This window comes from Pinus tabuliformis, chromosome 4_1 (assembly GCF_031772625.1).
Source record: "Pinus tabuliformis cultivar Carrire ecotype Pingquan chromosome 4_1, CPIR1, whole genome shotgun sequence".
Lineage (NCBI taxonomy): Eukaryota > Viridiplantae > Streptophyta > Pinopsida > Pinales > Pinaceae > Pinus > Pinus tabuliformis.
The window spans coordinates 601,197,135-601,214,654 of record NC_142303.1 but is presented as its reverse complement, the minus strand read 5'-3'; the positions used below and the strand labels follow the sequence as shown (position 1 = coordinate 601,214,654).

General features: G+C 36.9%; 1 protein-coding gene across 4 annotated transcripts in view; it reads left to right on the top strand.

The window, feature by feature from the left end:
* Window positions 1-14,940: 14,940 nt before the first annotated feature.
* Window positions 14,941-17,520, top strand: part of PPDK (pyruvate orthophosphate dikinase) — a 54,421-nt gene continuing 51,841 nt past the window's right edge. For all 4 annotated transcript variants that reach the window (XM_089420130.1, XM_089420129.1, XM_089420128.1 and 1 more), the window contains exon 1: window positions 14,941-15,182. The gene's annotated coding sequence lies outside the window, so the exon portion shown is untranslated. The remainder of the gene's footprint in view (window positions 15,183-17,520) is intronic.

Here is a 17,520-nt window from a genome sequence, read left to right as displayed (position 1 = left end):
ATTAATAACACATTAAAAATATATTAATCTACATATTTATAAAGTTTTGATTATAAATTTATTTATACATTAATACATGTTAATTATAGTTGATTATTGGTCAATCATGGTCTAACATCACATTGTGACAAAGATTTTCTGAATATGAAAATCAACTATGGTCTAATGTCACATTGTGATAAATATTGTGTCGATATGAAAATCAATCATGGTCAAGCATGGTTAAGCATGGTCCAACATCGCATTGTGACAAAGATTGTCTCAATACGAAAATAAACAATATTATATGAAAATGAACCATATCTAAGGGTTCATATTTCTAGGGTGTAATATTATTCATAGGGTTTATAATATTAATCCTAGGTTTTAGTATAATTTTTTTGGGTTTATAATCATCGTTAGCCATGATCAACCATGGTCCAACGTCACAATGTGAGAAAGATTGTCTCAATATGAAAATCAACCATGGTCAACTATGGTCAACTATTGTCCAATGTCACATTGTGACAAAGATTGTCTCAATACGAAAATAAACCATGGGCAACCATGGTCCAATGTCACATTATGACAAAGATTGTCTCAATATGAAAATGAACCATGGTAAACCATGCTTAACCATGTTTATTTTAGGGTTTATAATATTTATCTCAGGGTTTATATACCTTGGGTTTATAATATTAATTCCTTGGTTTTAATATTATTTCATTGGGTTTATAATCCCTTGGGTTTATTAATCTAAGGTTCATATTCCTAGGGTATAATATTATTCATAGGGTTTATAATATTATTCCTCAAGTTTAATATAAATCCCTTGGGTTTATAATTATGGTCAACCATGGTTCAATATCACATTGTAACAAATATTGTCTCAATATGAAAATCAGTCATGGTCAACCATCATATTGTGACAAAGATTGTCTCAATATAAAAATCAACCATGGTTATTTTAGGGTTTATAGTATTTATCTTAGGGTTTATATACGTTGGGTCTATAATATTAATCCCTTGGGTTTGATATTATTCACTTGGATTTATAGTCCCTTTAGTATTAATCCCTTGGGTTTATTATTCCCTTGGATTTATTAATCTAAGGGTTCATATTGCTAGGGTATAATATTATTCATAGGGTTTATAATATTAATCCTAGGTTTTTATAAAAACCATTGGGTTTATAATCATGGTCAACCATGGTCCAACCCAATGTCACATTATGACAAAAATTGTCTCAATACAAAAATCAACCTTGGTCAACCATGATCCAATGTTGTATTGTGACAAATATTGTCTCAATATGAAAATCAACCATGGTCAGTAATGGTGCAATGTCACATTGTGACAAAGATTATTTTAATATGAAAATGAACAATGATAAACCATGTTCAGCCATTGTTTATTTTAAGGTTTATACTAATTATCTTGGGTTTATATACCTTGGGTTTATAATATTAATTCATTGGGTTTATAATCCCTTGGGTTTATAATATGAATCCCTTGGGTTTATTAATCTAAGGTTCATATTCCTAGGGTATAATATTATCCATAGGGTTTATAATATTATTCATTGGCTTTAATATAAATCCATTGGGTTTATAATTAAGGTCAACCATCGTCAACCATAGTACAACGTCACGTTGTGAAAAATATTGTCTCAATATGAAAATCAGCCATGGTCAACCATCATCAACTATGGTCGAACATCACATTGTGACAAAGATTGCCTCAATATCAAAATCAACAATGGTCAACCATGGTTATTTAGGGTTTATGATATTAATCCCTTGGTACTTGGTTTTATAATCCCTGGGGGTTTTAGTATTATTCCCTTGGGTTTATTATTCCTTTTCATTTATTAATCTAAGGGTTCATATTCCTTGGGTATAATATTATTCATATGGTTTATAATATTAAGCCTAGGTTTTTATTAGGTTTATAATCATGCTCAACCATGGTCCAACCCAATGTCAAATTGTGACAAAGATTGTCTCAATACAAAAATCAACTTTGGTCAACCATGGTCCAACGTCACATTGTGACGAATATTGTCTCAACATGAAAATCAACCATGGTCAACCATGGTCCAACGTCGCATTGTGACAAAGATGATCTCAATATGAAAATAAACCATGGTAAACCATGCTTATTTAAGGGTATATAATCTTTATCTTAGGGTTTATATTATTAATTCCTTGGTTTTAATATTATTCCGTTAAGTTTAAATCCCTTGGATTTTTAGCATTAATCCCCTGGGTTTATAATAGAAATCCCTTTAGTTTATTAATCTAAGGTTCATATTCCTAGTGTATAATATTATTCATAGGGTTAATTATTAATTAATATCAATAACAATTACTAATTTAAATAAATAAATTAATTCATTTAATTATGGAATAATATTTAATTACTGAATATTATTTAAATATTTAATAATGATTTAATATATATATTTTAATTTCATTAATTATTTTTTAAAATTTTAATTATTATTTTTTATTATTAAATAATTAAAATTTCTGTATTCAAGATTGTGTGATCGATAATGAATTAAGCAAAGTCTTTCGATAGAAATCACATAAGAGAAATTTTTTGCCGACGCATTTCGAAGCAACAAATATGGTTCACCATCAGGACCAGATGAAGAGGCAGACCATGGCAAAGGCTTAAATAGAGAGCAATGTAGAGACCAAAATTTCAAGTAACGACTATACTTGAACATTAATATTTAAATTATTGAAATATTTTTATTAATATATAAAAAGCAAATGTTATTAAGTAACGACTATATTAAACGACTAGTTTTTGAAAAATAATATTTAAATTATGATATTAGTTTATTAATTTATTAAAATCAAATATTAATAAGTAATGGCTATAATAAACGACTAGTTTTTGAAAAATAACATTTAAATTAATTTATTAAAATCAAATATTAATAAAAATAATAAAAACTAACAAGAATAAAAAAATCAAAGTCAAACTCCAAACAAGGAGGGAAGTAAAAAATTATAAAAATGAGTCAAGACCCTAATCGAGACAAAATCATTTAATAAATAAAAATAATTAATGGAAATAAAATAAACTAAATTAAAAATAATTAATGGAAAATAAATAAAATAAAACAAAAATATACACAAGTAAAAAGGAATAGATATATATATATATATATATATATATATATATATATATATATATATTCAAATAAAAGTAATCAATAAATAAAAGAGGGTCAATAATAAAATATGGTGTCGGGCCCATTAAACGAATAACAAAAATACTAAAAGGATTTAAGAACCAATAGGATGATAAAACACTTAAGAAAACACGAAGGGTCAAGAAAATAAACTCTAATGAAGAATAAATCAACAACAGATACTATAAAAAGGACACCAATACCCTACATAGATAAACAAACAAACAAAATATATCCCAAAAAGAAACCTAAAAATCTAGGAGGACATGATAGGGACCCAACTTCTACTAATATTCCAACCATCGTCTCTATTCAAATTATTGTGTCTTTTTTCAATTTCTAAGGCCTCCCTCAATTTACGACGATGGAAATGACTAAACCTAGTAATGACTTGGGCCTCCTCAATGCATATGTGATGCTTAGATTTATCTGCATGCTTTTCCAAAGCAGAGAAGTGGGTCTTGCCATTCTTTATGTCAACTGCATGCTCATTAATCCTTTGATTAACCGAGCGACCAGTCTCGCCAATGTAGGGAGTCCCACAAGAGCATCAGATAACGTAAACACCCTTCATATTCTTGGGGTTCACTGGGTCTTTTACAGATCTAAGGGAGCTCCAAATGGTATTTAAAGGCCTAAAGTTTGAAGCCACCTTATGCTTCCTTAGGATCCTCACAATCTTGTCAGTGATCCTTTGGATAAAAGGAAGATGAACACCATAAAATCAATCCTTGGTATCTGTCTTAGCACTATGACCTTTTTCAGCTTTCAGGAAAGGCTTAGTATATTGGTGTCTACTATGCCCATTATTAAAGAAAACACTTAGGAGATGTGTTTTCTATTCATTGAGATGGTTGCCATCAGAAACTCTTAAAGATATGGTCGCTAAGGTGTTGAGAACACCAAACTTTTGAGCTGGGAAATGATGAGATTAACATGAAGATATTGTTTCGTATGAGTTTTCTTACGAAAAACCTAATGATAAAAAGAGTCATCATCATTCCTTGAGAGGAGGATGTCAAGGAAGGGAAGACTACCATTACTTTCAAATTCCATGGTGAACTTTATGGAACTAGATTGATTGTTAAGATGGAGGAAAAACAGTTCCAACTCTTCCTTACCATGGGACCAGATGACACAAGCGTCATCCACAAACCTCTTACACATCTTAAGCAGAATACGAGAAGAAGCTAATTTAGTCGTTACTTAATAATATTTGTTTTTAATATATTAATAAATTAATATCATAATTTAAATATTATTGTTCAAATATAGTCTTTACTTGAAATTTTGGTCTCTACATTGCTCTTTATTTAAGCCTTTGCCATGGTTTGCCTCTTCATCTGGTCCTGATGATGAACCACACTTGTTGGTTCGAAACGCGTTGGCCAAAAATTTCTCTTATGTGGTTTCTACCGAAAGACTTTGCTTAATTAAATATTATTAGTAACAAAATATTGTTACTACTATTATTTAATTTTTTAATATTTAATTTTATTGATTTTTTTTTTTTTAGGGGTGGTTCATGGATACTGAATGATCATTACATCCATGGGAAAATCCAGGTAGATCAACCCGAAGGGATCTACCCGACGGCCAAACTAGCAAGGCCTAACCCCAAGGGTGTCGAAGAGATTTGACCCCGTGATCTCCCGATAAGTGAAGTACTTAACAACATGAACTCGACCAACTGAGCTATCCCTTGGGGCCTATTTAATATTTAATTACTTATTACTATTTAATTATTTAATAGTAACATTAATTGATAATAGTAGTAATATCTCACTCTCAAGGATTTCAATCGTTATAATTATCTAATGAAGTGCATGTTGTGTTTGTGTACTTTGATTGGAGACACCATGTAGTTAGTTGTTCGACTTAGTTTAGTAGTTCAGAGCATTCACAACTCAGCTACAAGGAGAAAATTGCCTAGTGAGATAATAAAAAATCAAGCCGTAGTGGCCTTTCTAAAAGCATTCAAGCAAATAGAAACTCATGTAATAAGAAGACAAGGGCTACATAGTATCTAGTACCTGCTTAGCTTAACTATATTTTAATTAAACTAAAAAATAATAAAGATACATATTTCATCTTAAAAATAAAACAACTAATAAAATATGGTATTGTTTAGTGTCATCATAGAAAATTAAGAAATATGATTAATTAAAACTGTTTATATTAACACATATACACTTTAATATATATGTTTATATTTTTATCTATATTTATGTGTTTTATTTTTTAGTAATATATATAATTTATTAAAATAAGTTTTTAATATAATAATAAGTTATCTTAAATTGAAAATATGGAGAAAAACTATAATTTATGAAAATTGAAATAATAGGAAAATGAAAAAAAATCAAAATAAAAAATTAAATAAAAAGGAAATAAATTTAAAAACAAAAAATTGATAACTAAGAGAAATAGAAGTTACTAAAGAGTCCACAATAAGACCTCAAACAATCACTTTACAAATATTTTTTTTAAATAATGATAAAAAATAACAAAAATGATTCCTAATGTTAAACTATTGATAAGAAACATAATTTTTTGGTCAAAGACAAACTAATATGCAAGTCAAAACAAAAATGAATGTGTATACCATGCCTCCGACATGTATAATAAAAAGATCACAAACATGTAGTTAGCTAGTTTGTTATAATTGGTAAACATGGATGGATGGTTAGAATACCAAAGATCCTTGTAAGTCATTTTCTTTCCTCTGTTGGGTAATAACTAACAATAAACTTAATAATAATAGCTATTTAGTAAGAATAATAATTATTTTAAAATGATTATAATAATCTTTATTCATTGGTGGGAAAACTTATCATAACTAAGTTGTCAAACCAACACTTAGGATAACCGTCTCTAGTCGCTAACTGTGAATGCAAAATGACTTCTCACCGTTATTCAAGGAAAACCACACCACTAGGAATAACCCATCGATGATCCGTAAGGAAGCATGCTTTCAGTCTTGCCAAGTGCAGCTGGGTCTTGGGTCATTAACTTGTTTCCTTACATCTAAGGTAAACGAGCTCTTACCCAAGCATAAGCAGTTTTAGGGCATACTACAGGCCCTAATTATAATAATCCTTAATTAACATTTTTTTAATATATATATATATATATTATTAATTAAAAATTATTATAATCATTTTAAAATAATTATTGTTATTAAGATTATTATTATTTAATATCGAGTTGTCTTTAGTGAGGCTTTTTGGAAGCTTTTCCGATGTGTTTTTCCGATCTAATTTCTCTAAAATCCAGTCAGAATTTATTGAATTCACAAGCTTGATGGGTAAACCCTACACAATCGAAGTGCTCCAGAGTTTTTTTAGGGTGTTGAATCCATATATATAGTCAAAAAACCAGTTTAAATAACACAAATCAAGATTTCACCCAAATTTTTCTGCCGGATTCTAGCGCGAGAAAGTTCAAAAAGTCACACTAAAGACAACTCCATTTAATATTACTACTATTATTAATTAATATTATACAGTTTAAATAATATTAAATAATAATTAATAATTTTAATAATAATAATAATAATATTGTTATTATATATTTACTAATGGTAGATACAAATGAAGCTTTCACTATATCAACCATATTTGTAACGACCCTTTTATTATTAGCATGCATATGATAGCTACATATGCATGCATTGCATGCACTGCACTAGTATACATACCAACTAATATTGGAAAATATCTAAATTAGATTAATAAATCAATTATTGAAATAAATTCCTAACTTACTATAATATAATAAAACTATCAAGTGAGACCTTTGATACATACCGCTCGTATACACATATCTATATATGATTAAAGGAAATAATAAAATATAAATTGAGTTTATTTGATTTATGATTTAATTAAGTAAATAAAATACTTATTTAAATATTTAATAAAGTCAATTATTAAAAACTAAGAATAAAACCATGAATATATTCATAAAACATTATATTAATTAAAAAGCATAATATAAAACTTACGAAATTAAAAGAACAATAATAAAAGTGGCAAGTACAAAAGCTATGAGTCACGTAAGGTATAAATACACTTTAAACGCAAGGGAGACAGAGAGTCTAAGGCATTATAGGTGGCCAGTAGTAAGGAGAAGCCGAGAAGATAGTGTGCAGGGGCCGTGGAGAGATGGGGATTGTCAAATGAAGCATATAAGGGAGTCAAGGAGACCATAACAAGGGGGAAAGTATTTACAGAGAGGAGGAATTTTTTATTTTTTTTACAAGTTCGGTTGCTATGTATTAATCTGAAAAAAGAGGGGGGTAGCTTGCCGTACATAAAGTGCTTCTTGAGCATTGCGGATCCAAGGAATTACAAAATAGTTTTTTTCCTTGATCCTGATCCTAGTGCTTCTAGCTATGAGACATCTTTTACTACTATAGATTCTTACAAACTGAAAACACCAAAACTTACAACTGCAACACATAGCTAATCAATTTCTATGTGACTAATCTTTCGCGCTGTAGAGTCTTCCGGGTTTGGGTCTGTCTCGTTCGGTTCTGCGCTGGAGGAGGATGAAGCTTCTTTGAATTTTTTTTTCCATCATATACCTGAGGACTGTGATTGATTCTTCGGCATGGGCGCATCTGTTGCTAAGATTGCTGAACTGCTCGTGCAATGAGTGAACTCTATGAAGGAATAAGTTCATCTCGGCTCGATATTTTTCATAAAGGATTCTGCACTGCTCATCAAGCTTTGCTTCCAGATTCCGGATTTGGTCTGCGTGCCTAGCCTCCATGCTGAGAACATGATCTTCTAGGGTCCTTTGCTGCGCGTGCACTTCCTCAAATTCTGCCTGCAGATCACGGCAGTGGAAACACTGTTCAGCTCGCTCCATAGGTATTGAAGGACGCCTATTTGCTGTTATCACCTCTCTGATATAATAGCACTGGTATTGATTCTTGTCGCTGGTGGCTTCCGCTGAATCCCCAGAGGTCTGAAGACCAACGCCTCTGGCATAATAGACTGAAGCAGCTTGAACGGAAACGACTCTAAGGGGGAGTATACTATCACAGAAGGCCTCTCCAGAATGGAGGATACAGAGACTGAAGCTAGATATAAATAGTGCATCTATGCGGTTGGGGCGGAAGCCATCCCGAATGCTGTTTCCAAAATTGGTCCACACAGCCCAAAGCAAATCTGGGTTGGCACATGTGCTCTGTCTGGCGGGACGATTTCTTCCTGCAGTTCGACTGATTCCCACACTTTGGGTAGATTTCTCAATCCAAATTCTGAGCAAATTCCCATCGACCATACCTGCTCTGTCCATTGGTCTGATTGTTTGCCAGTATTCGTAGGTGCTATCAGCTGCGGTACAGTTAGGTTTGACTGTATGCATGTGATTAATGGGAGCGGATGGAAGGTGGAGGTGTCGTTGCAGTACAAGTTGCCCTTGATGCGTTCACAAGCCTTGTTGGCAAACATGTCAGCATCCTTATTCAGCCCGCGGAGGATATGGTAGTAACGGACTTCTTGCATGGAGTCGTGGAGGATTTGATTCCTGTAATTGATCTGTTGCAGGAGGATGTTCGGGGTACTTTTCCGCTGAGCCATGAACCTGATGATGATTGCAGAATCCCCGAAGACTACTGCTGTTCTTATCCCGATCTTGATCAGCTGGAGGAGCCCTTGGTACAAAGCCAATCCTTCTGCCCTGTTATTAGACAATTCTCCCAATCCCCATTCAAAGTGAAGAATTTTTTCACCATTCGCGTTGCAGATTAGGCCCCCTGCCCCTGCTTGACCGGGATTAGATTTAGAAGCACCATCAAAGAACAACAGAAACTTGTTACAGTTTCTCAGCCAAGTTGCGAACTCCTCCTCCTTTAATCTCAGCTTCCATGTCCTGTTGGTCTCTTTCACATGCGCCCTCCTTTGGCTTATCTCCTGAACACTAGTTGTGTTATCTTGTACCTGGCTAAGTAGATTTCTCTCTTCGACACTGCAATTGGTGACCTCTATCTTGCCTTTGGTATGGGCGATGATTGTTTCAACCGCTAAGATCCTCGCTTTATGGCACATAACTCTGATGTTGCAATTTTTCCCTTGAAAGATCTTACCGTTACGGGCTAACCAAATTCGCCAAAGGAGGGTGACTGCCATGGTGTTCCAAATCCGTTGGGTTAATTTACTTTGTTTTCCTTTCCAAGGACAGTTCTTCTTCCAACTAACAAGAGTGTCTGCAATAGATGCCTTTGGCTCCCATGGAGCATTCCCGAGAGAGGCCATCATCTTCCAGCATTCCTCAGCTACAGGGCAGTCTATGAACAGGTGTTGAAGTGTCTCTTCTGATCTGCAGCAATTAGGACAACGAGAGGGTCCTATTATACCTCTTTTCATTAAATTTTCTGCGGTTAGAACCTTTCCTTTTAAAAGGAGCCAAATAAAGAATTTGATTTTGGGAGGAGCTTCTGCTTTCCAGGCTAGCTTCCAATGGCTCCAGATGTCCTGAGGGAAGATGCTATTGCATAAGCAATGGTACCCAGCCTTGGTCGTGTATTGAGTTCCTGTAGGATCCCAACGATAACCATCTTGCTTGCCTTTTTGCGTTGGGGCTTTGCTATGCAGGTGGTTCTTGAGAGCAATAAAGCTGGTCTCAAGCTCTCTGGGATATTCCGGAAATTCCCAACCTATCCAAGTTTGAGTGGAGTTATCCCATTGTGATATTTGGGACAGGTATTCAATTTCTTTTCTGCTGAGCCAGTTTATTGCAGGAGTTGCCTCCGAATGTGATCCGATTGGGTGCTGTCCGAGAATTCTATCAGTGGAGAAATTGACACTGTTCCCTCCTCCAGGGACCTTTGAAATGTTTTGAGCCATGAAGGGTATGGCTTTCTTGCAGAGTTGCCATATTTTTGTGCTACCTCTGTTGGGAATGTTGGTATACAAAAGCTGCTGCCTCGTGCTGTTCAAATATTTAGCCTCTAAGACCTTCTTCCACCAAGCTGTGGGACCAGTGATCATTCTCCAAATTATTTTAGCTCCTAGAGCTAAGTTCAGGATTTTTGGAGACCTTATTCCTAGCCCGCTTTTTTCCTGTGATTGGATGACCTTCTTCCAACTGACAAGGTTGAACTTTCTTTTTTCCGTTTTGCCTCCCTGCCAGAGGAAATACCTGAGATTTTTTTCCATTTTCTGATGAAAGGATGCAGGTGCTTGACATAAGGAGAGACGGTAAATAGGCAGAGAGGTCAAGCCTGACTTCAGGAGGACAAGTCTTCCTGCTGGGTTCAGCCACATGGTGCCCCATTGTTGAATTTTTCTCTTAATTTTGTCGAGGACTTCATTCCAGATGTCAGATTTCAGAGGTCCCAAACTTACTGGCATTCCCAAGTAAGTGAAGTGACTCCAGTTGAGCTTGTAGGAGACTCCCAGAATGCTAGCAATGCTATGGATGGTATGGCTGGGAGTGTTCCAACCATAGATACAACTTTTTAATTGATTAACTTTTCCTCCTGAATAATCCATAAATTGATCTAAGATCTTCTTGAATCTCCTTGCAATGGTGGTGGACGCTCCTCCAATCAGGAGGGTATCATCTGCAAATTGGGAGTGGTTAATATTCTTTGTGCCTTGCTCATATTTGATACCAGTGATGAGGCCTATTCGTCGATTAAAGTCCGGGGATTGGCTGAGGGACTCGGCCATGAGGATAAACAAATAGGGGGACAGAGGACATCCTTGCCTAAGGCCTCGAGAGGATTTGAAGGCAGCACACGGTCTTCCGTTAATCAAAGGGGATATCCAAGGTTCCGAAATACAAGCTTTGATCATTGAGATAAAGGAGGGGTCAAAGCCCATTCTATGGAGGACAGCGAAAAGAAAGGAATGCCGAACCCTGTCAAAGGCATTGGCAAGGTCCAGCTTGAGGACAAATCCTTTCTCCTTTCTACTAAGACTGGAGTGTATGGCTTCTTGAACAAGCAGGATAGAGTCGGAGATGTGCCTATTCGGGAGAAATCCCCCTTGGTTTTCGGAGATCAGAGAAGAGAGATGAGGTTTGAGCCTGGAAGACAGAATTTTAGTGATGATTTTGTAAGATGAGTTACATAAAGAAATGGGCCGAAATCTTGAAAAGGAAGAGGGTCTGTTTTCTTTTGGGATTAAGGCAAGATGGGTTGAGTTGGTGAATCCCCCCATTTTGCCTTTCTTGAGAACCCAACGTATCATCTTTAAAAGATCTTTCTTGATCATTTGCCAATATTCTCTATAAAAACTGATTGGAAACCCATCAGGTCCAGGGGCCTTGTCTGGGTGCAGACTCCAAATTGCATTTTGTACTTCTTCCTCTTCGACTTCCTTCTTGAGTCTGTTGTTCATATCCTGAGTGACTTCCTTGTTTATGTGCTGTAAAAAATTTGAGTAATCCTCTTCACTTTTGTCCTCAGTCAAAAGATTTTTGAAGTGATTTGTGGCTGCTTCTTTTATCGCTTCCTGAGTGTGATAGCTGTTCCCCTCATTATCTTTTATTGCATTCACAGTGTTTTGGACCTTTCGAACTGTTGCCTGCTTATGAAAATATGAGGTGTTTTTATCTCCCTCCTGCAGCCAAAGCTGCCTTGACTTCAGCCTCCATTTTATTTCTTCATCCTTTGTAACTTGCTGCAGCTGAGAATATAGATTTGTTTCCCTTTCTTTGGCTTGTTGGGACAACCCAGTGGCTTCTATGTATTGCTGCACATCCTCTAAATCATGTTTGATTTTTTTCTTGCTCAACTCGGGCTCTTGGTAATTGCATTTCGCCCATTCTTTTAGGGCCTGTCTAGTTTTCCTTATTTTTGTTTCCCATATGAAGGTTGGGGAGCCCTCCACATGTTGGGACCAAGCCTGCCAAACCACTTCCTTAGCTGCTGAGATTCGATTCCAGATGGGGCAATATTTGAAGGGAATAGGGCCAAGCTGGCAGTGACTTTGCAGGGTAAGCGTGATTGGATAATGGTCAGAGGCGGAGGCGTTGAGGATATTCGACTGGCCAGTAGTGAAAGTAGATAAGTAAGCAATACTTATGAGAAATCTATCAAGACGTTCCATAATATTGCTAATTCCTATTCACCTATTGCTCCATGTGTACCTTCGGTTCTTAGGCCTGATATCAACCAGATCTTGTTCCTGCATTATGTTTTCAAGTCGACTCTTGAAAGGGTCGAGATTGAAATTTCCCCCTCTTTTTTCATTGGAATGCAATACCAAGTTTAGATCCCCGGCAAGAATGAGATTGTTGTCCTGCTCTTTTTCTATGTCTGCTGCGAGAGTGTCCCAGCACTCTTCTTTCTCTCTATAATGATTCGGGGCGTATATATTGTAAATCTTTACTGTTGTTCCATCTGTCTTGTTCTCTAGATTAACACGGATCCAATGCTGATGTATCCTGGAAGAGTGGCAGTTCCATTTGTTGCAGTCCCACATAGTTAAGATGCCACCTGAGGCTCCTCTTGCTTCACTTGCACACCCACTATATCGCTTTTGCTGGCTTATGAACTTATTAATTTCAGTTTGGTCCTGTTTTGTTTCTTGAATGAGAACTATTTCAGGATTTTCACTTTGGATTAGGTCCTTGAGGGCAACTGTCTTGGAGGGGTGCCCTAGTCCCCGACTATTCCAGGAGAGAAATTTCATCATGATTTACTGCCATGGAGAGGTGCTCGCCTCTCTTTACCTTTGTTATTATTTTCTTTGTCCGAGAGCCCAAGAATAAAGGTTTCTATAGGAGTCTGGGATCCCATGGCAATGTCTTTCTGGGTGCTTTCTTCTCTGTGCTGCTTGGCCGATTTCCTGCCCGGCCCATGCTTTTTGGGGATATCACTGGGAGCTCCATGCTCCTTTGAGGTGCTTCTAGTAACCCGAGCAGAGGGGGTATCAGGGGAGGGCTGAGAGAGATGGGGCGGGGAGGGGTGAAGGGGAGGATCCGAGAGGGGGATTTCGGGATCAGGACCTTCCTCAGATAGGGAAGCAAAGGGATTAGAAGATGGAGGAATGGGAGGATCGGAGGTCCGGAGGGGAGATGAGGGGTGAGGAGAGGGGGATTGATGGGAAGAAGAGGTGGGATGAGAGGGGAGAGATTGATCAAGGGGAGGGGGTTGCTGGGATGGACCAGGGGCATCAGAATCCAAAGGTTTGGAGGGGAGGGATGATTTTTTCCTTTTAACAGTTTCCCATTGTCCTTCTTGCTCTTCAGATTCTACATTTACTAATTTAGGGCATCTATTAGCAAAATGTCCATATTCGTGACATACCTTGCATTTGAAGGGGATCTGTTCGTAGTCCAGCTGCTGAATATGGCACCAGTCATCCACTTTTAGTTTGATTGCTTCCGGCAGTCCGCGGCCCAAATCGACCTCAACACAGATCCGCGCACAGGCTTGCATGTTGTCTTTGGGTTCACTGCGATCTATGTATTTTCCCACCGCGTTTCCTATTGCTTTAACCGAGTCATCCCCCCAGCAATGAAGAGGAAGATGGGGCAATCTGACCCAGACAGGGACTGCATTCGGAATGTCAAGCTCAGGATCGAAATCCGGGGTCCATTTGTTAAGATAGAGGCCCCTAGAATCCATAAAATAGGGCCCGTTTCTGAAAATAAGATCTTTATCTTCCTTGGATTCAAAGTGGAAGGTGAAGTATCCTCTGCCACAAAATCTTATTGATATTTTGCCTTGAATCTTGTCCGTCCAGTTTCGCTCGACCCATCGTTGCACTGTTTTTGGAGAAGGCCATAGTCCTGTAAATTGCCCGATTAACCCTTTCTCAGCAAGGGAAAGGGCAGCCATGCGAGTGATAGTCAGAGGTAGTAGAACTTCTTGTAAAACATCTAGCTTCTTGACAAACTTGGATGCTGCAGGCCTAGGTCTCTGTGGAGGGAGAGATTTGACCAAGGATGAGAAAGCCCGTTGCAGCTCCGGATCGCCTCCAGGCGGATCTGGAGGGTCCATGGCGCGGGGTCTTCAGGTGGCAGTCGGCTCGGCAGCGTTCGGCTCGCGCGCGCTCGATTGTGTAAAAGCAGAGAGGAGGAATTTTACAGAATGAATTGAGCTTTCATTGTTCTTGAAATTTTGGGCACGAGAGCCAAAGTACCTCGAATTTGAAGTAATTTGAGGTTGAGCACTGAGATTGTGCCCAGTTTGGCAAGGAGGTTTTGATCGTTTGGTAACGGGAGCAGGAGCCCCGACAAATCAGACACATCTTCGACAACAAAAACGTCAAATAAATACTCAACAATTAAATTGATAAATTCTGACATTTTAAATAGTTAAAATTTTTAATCAAAATATTAATATTTTTAATGTGATTGTGTTGATTTCAATATTTAAATTATAACATAGTGCTCTCCCACAAAATCATAAAATTTCCAAAATAAATTTTAGTTAAATTAAATAAAACCCATAAATATCATTAAATTTAGAAAATCAAAAGTAAGTCTAAAAGTCAAAGCCAATTAATATAAATAATATTAAACAAAACAAATACGTCACTATCCAACAGACGCCTGTCACATCTAAAGAATATTCTAAAACAGTGTTACAGCCACGTCATATCATGAATCGTCCCATCCCTACTGCCAACCCAGCCGGAATCTGACGTGGTGGGTCTAGAGAATCTGACGTAGTAGGGTCTAGAAACCGTTTTGGCAAGTGAGGAGCCACTCTCGGCCACTAATGCACCACACAAATTTTCGATGCAGAATTATTGGTTGATTAATATCGTTGGGAACCATAGAACCGATAATGTACTATAATTGAATTATCCTGTACGACAGAACAGAAAAGCTTGCCGCGGTCCGAAAATACTTTCATATTTTCGTGGCCTTAGTCGCTCTGGAAACTAATTTGCTACGAGATAATCTTCAAGAAATCGATTGAACATATCAAATTCCTTAAATTTGCTCCTGAAATGTGTTGCGATCGATGATTTGAAGCGGTTGTTCTGACAGTGACCAGTCGGAGCGCTTCGAAGAATTAAAGGTATGGACAATTTAAATATTTTCTAGCAGAACGATCTTTTGTTTGGTCATTTCTGTTCTTTCTGCTCCAATTTTGTCTTGTGAGAAAAAAATCTGCTGTAGGAATGGTCATTTGCTGATTCTTGCATTTGTGTGAGCTTATGAGATTTTTTTTTTTAAAAACTGATGGCGATTTGATATAGAGAATGATCTGTGAGCTGAAAATTTTGAGTGAGCGCTGGAAATTCTGTTTGATATTCCCGAGAGAGGGGCGCCGGATTTTTTAAATGCTTGAGTACTTTATCTTGAGCACTAAGCATTCTTCAGTTGTGTTTCTGGATATAGTCTTTCACGTATGTGTGAAAATTGGAATAATTTTCAATGAATTGATTGTGTTTATAAGTGTACCGTGCTTGATCGTTTTTTTTAATGTTTTGATTTTCCAATGGGATGGCTTACATAATCAAAGGATGACGGTGAAATTCTGGGAAAATTAAATTGCTAGCTTTGTTGCTACCTTTTGTTCTGGAATTACAGATGCTGACTGGCAGTGTTTGAATTACATAATGGAAACTCTTCACATTAGCTGCAGCTCTTATTATAGCGCTGCTATACCCATCGAGTCTTTGTCATTTTTCCCATCTCTTTGGTGCCTGCATTCAATGCATTGAACATTCTGCAGGAGTAACAGGGACATTAAGTGTACAAGAGCATAGAGAATAAAAACAGAGCTTGAGCCAAGGGGGTTAGTTAAACTGGTTGTCACTAGTGTGGTTGGGCATTTGGCTAGTTACATGCTAGCAGGTACCTCATTTGAATCCCCTGGGTCTTGCCTACACTGATGGGTTTACCAGGGATGGTAGCTACAAATGTGGCGAAGCGTACCTTGGGGTTCCTGTAAAGTTTTTCTTGGAAAAAAATAAAAACAAAAACAGAACTTCTAGCAGGGGTTCCTGTGAAGTTTTCCTTGGAAAAAATAAAAACGAAAACAGAGCTTCTAGCAGGGCTAGTATAACATCGATAATTAGAAATGATAGTGAATAAAGTGCAGTTTCTGTTCCTGGTCTGTCTTTTGCTGTGGGTTCATTATCACGAAGTCTGCATACACTGGTTCACCTAATAACCGTAGGCAAACCAATCCTAGTCACTATTAGGAAGCCTTTTTGTTCAGATTGGTGCTTTTTCAGTCTAAGGGTTATGTCCCTAAAAGGTGGATACTGCTATCTACTCAACAAATTTGCACAAATTCCAAGAAGATCAGCACACAAAGACCCACTCCTTAGCTGCTCGTAAACAGTCAAGAGCAAGGATAAGATTTAATGATAATTTAAAGTGGTTGAGATCAGATCTGCAAAGGTATTTGTAATAGGAGACTAGTGAAGAAGAGTGGATTGAATGTGCGCTGTAAGTGACGTTAAATCAAAATAAATATATGTTAAACCAACCACAACACTGTAACAAATTTAACCAATGAACATCCAATAGATTCAAGAAATAAACATAATTAGATCAAATCACATGTAACCCAAGAGATTGATTGCATCATAGTGGGTGACAGGTGATAGGCTGCCATAGGTCGCCTCGCATGCAATGGTAGTACCGTAGTAGTGATGTGAAGTCTGGAAGATGAAGAATCAAGACTTATGCTCTGCTACAAATTGCATTGGGATGAATGCTGTCTTTTTCTTCATTTGTTGGCTATCTTTTGCGGGGACATAATTAACTAAAACAGCCAACTATCACCACCTTGACCATGATGACAAGGAAAACTTAGGCTTTCATTCCTAAGCCAATCATTGACAAGGGTGAAAAATCTTTGAAATTTGAAACCAAGAAGAGTTAAGGTTTAGGGTCAGGAGGCTTAGGATTCTATCATTGTAATGAAGCTTGAGAAGCAGAATGTCTTCTGAGATAGCATCTCTTCTTTCCTGCATTTTGTAGTGACCTGCAGGTAGCTTAGGGAGAGGATCCAACGGAGACCCTATAAGCATAGTGACTGAAACACTAACAAATTGAAAGATCTATCTTGGGAGAGATATTCTCTAGTGAGACTGTGAAAAAATTCCCTTCGAAAACCACGTAGTACGAGCCATCTAGAGAAACAAAACAATGGCACTGGGGTAGAGCAATTTCTATCATATGGAGCCTACAAAATACCCATATAAACTCAGTGGATTCTGTATTGCCAAACACCCATTAATCATAGCTGCGAACTTTTCACACTTGTGAACCCAGAGGGATAATGTCTCCCATGGTGGATTTTTAATGCCAGTTCCATTGAAGCGACCTCCTGTACACCATAATCTAAATGCCTCCTGTGCAGACATAAGAAATGTTGGTTGCAAAACCTCCTCCCCATG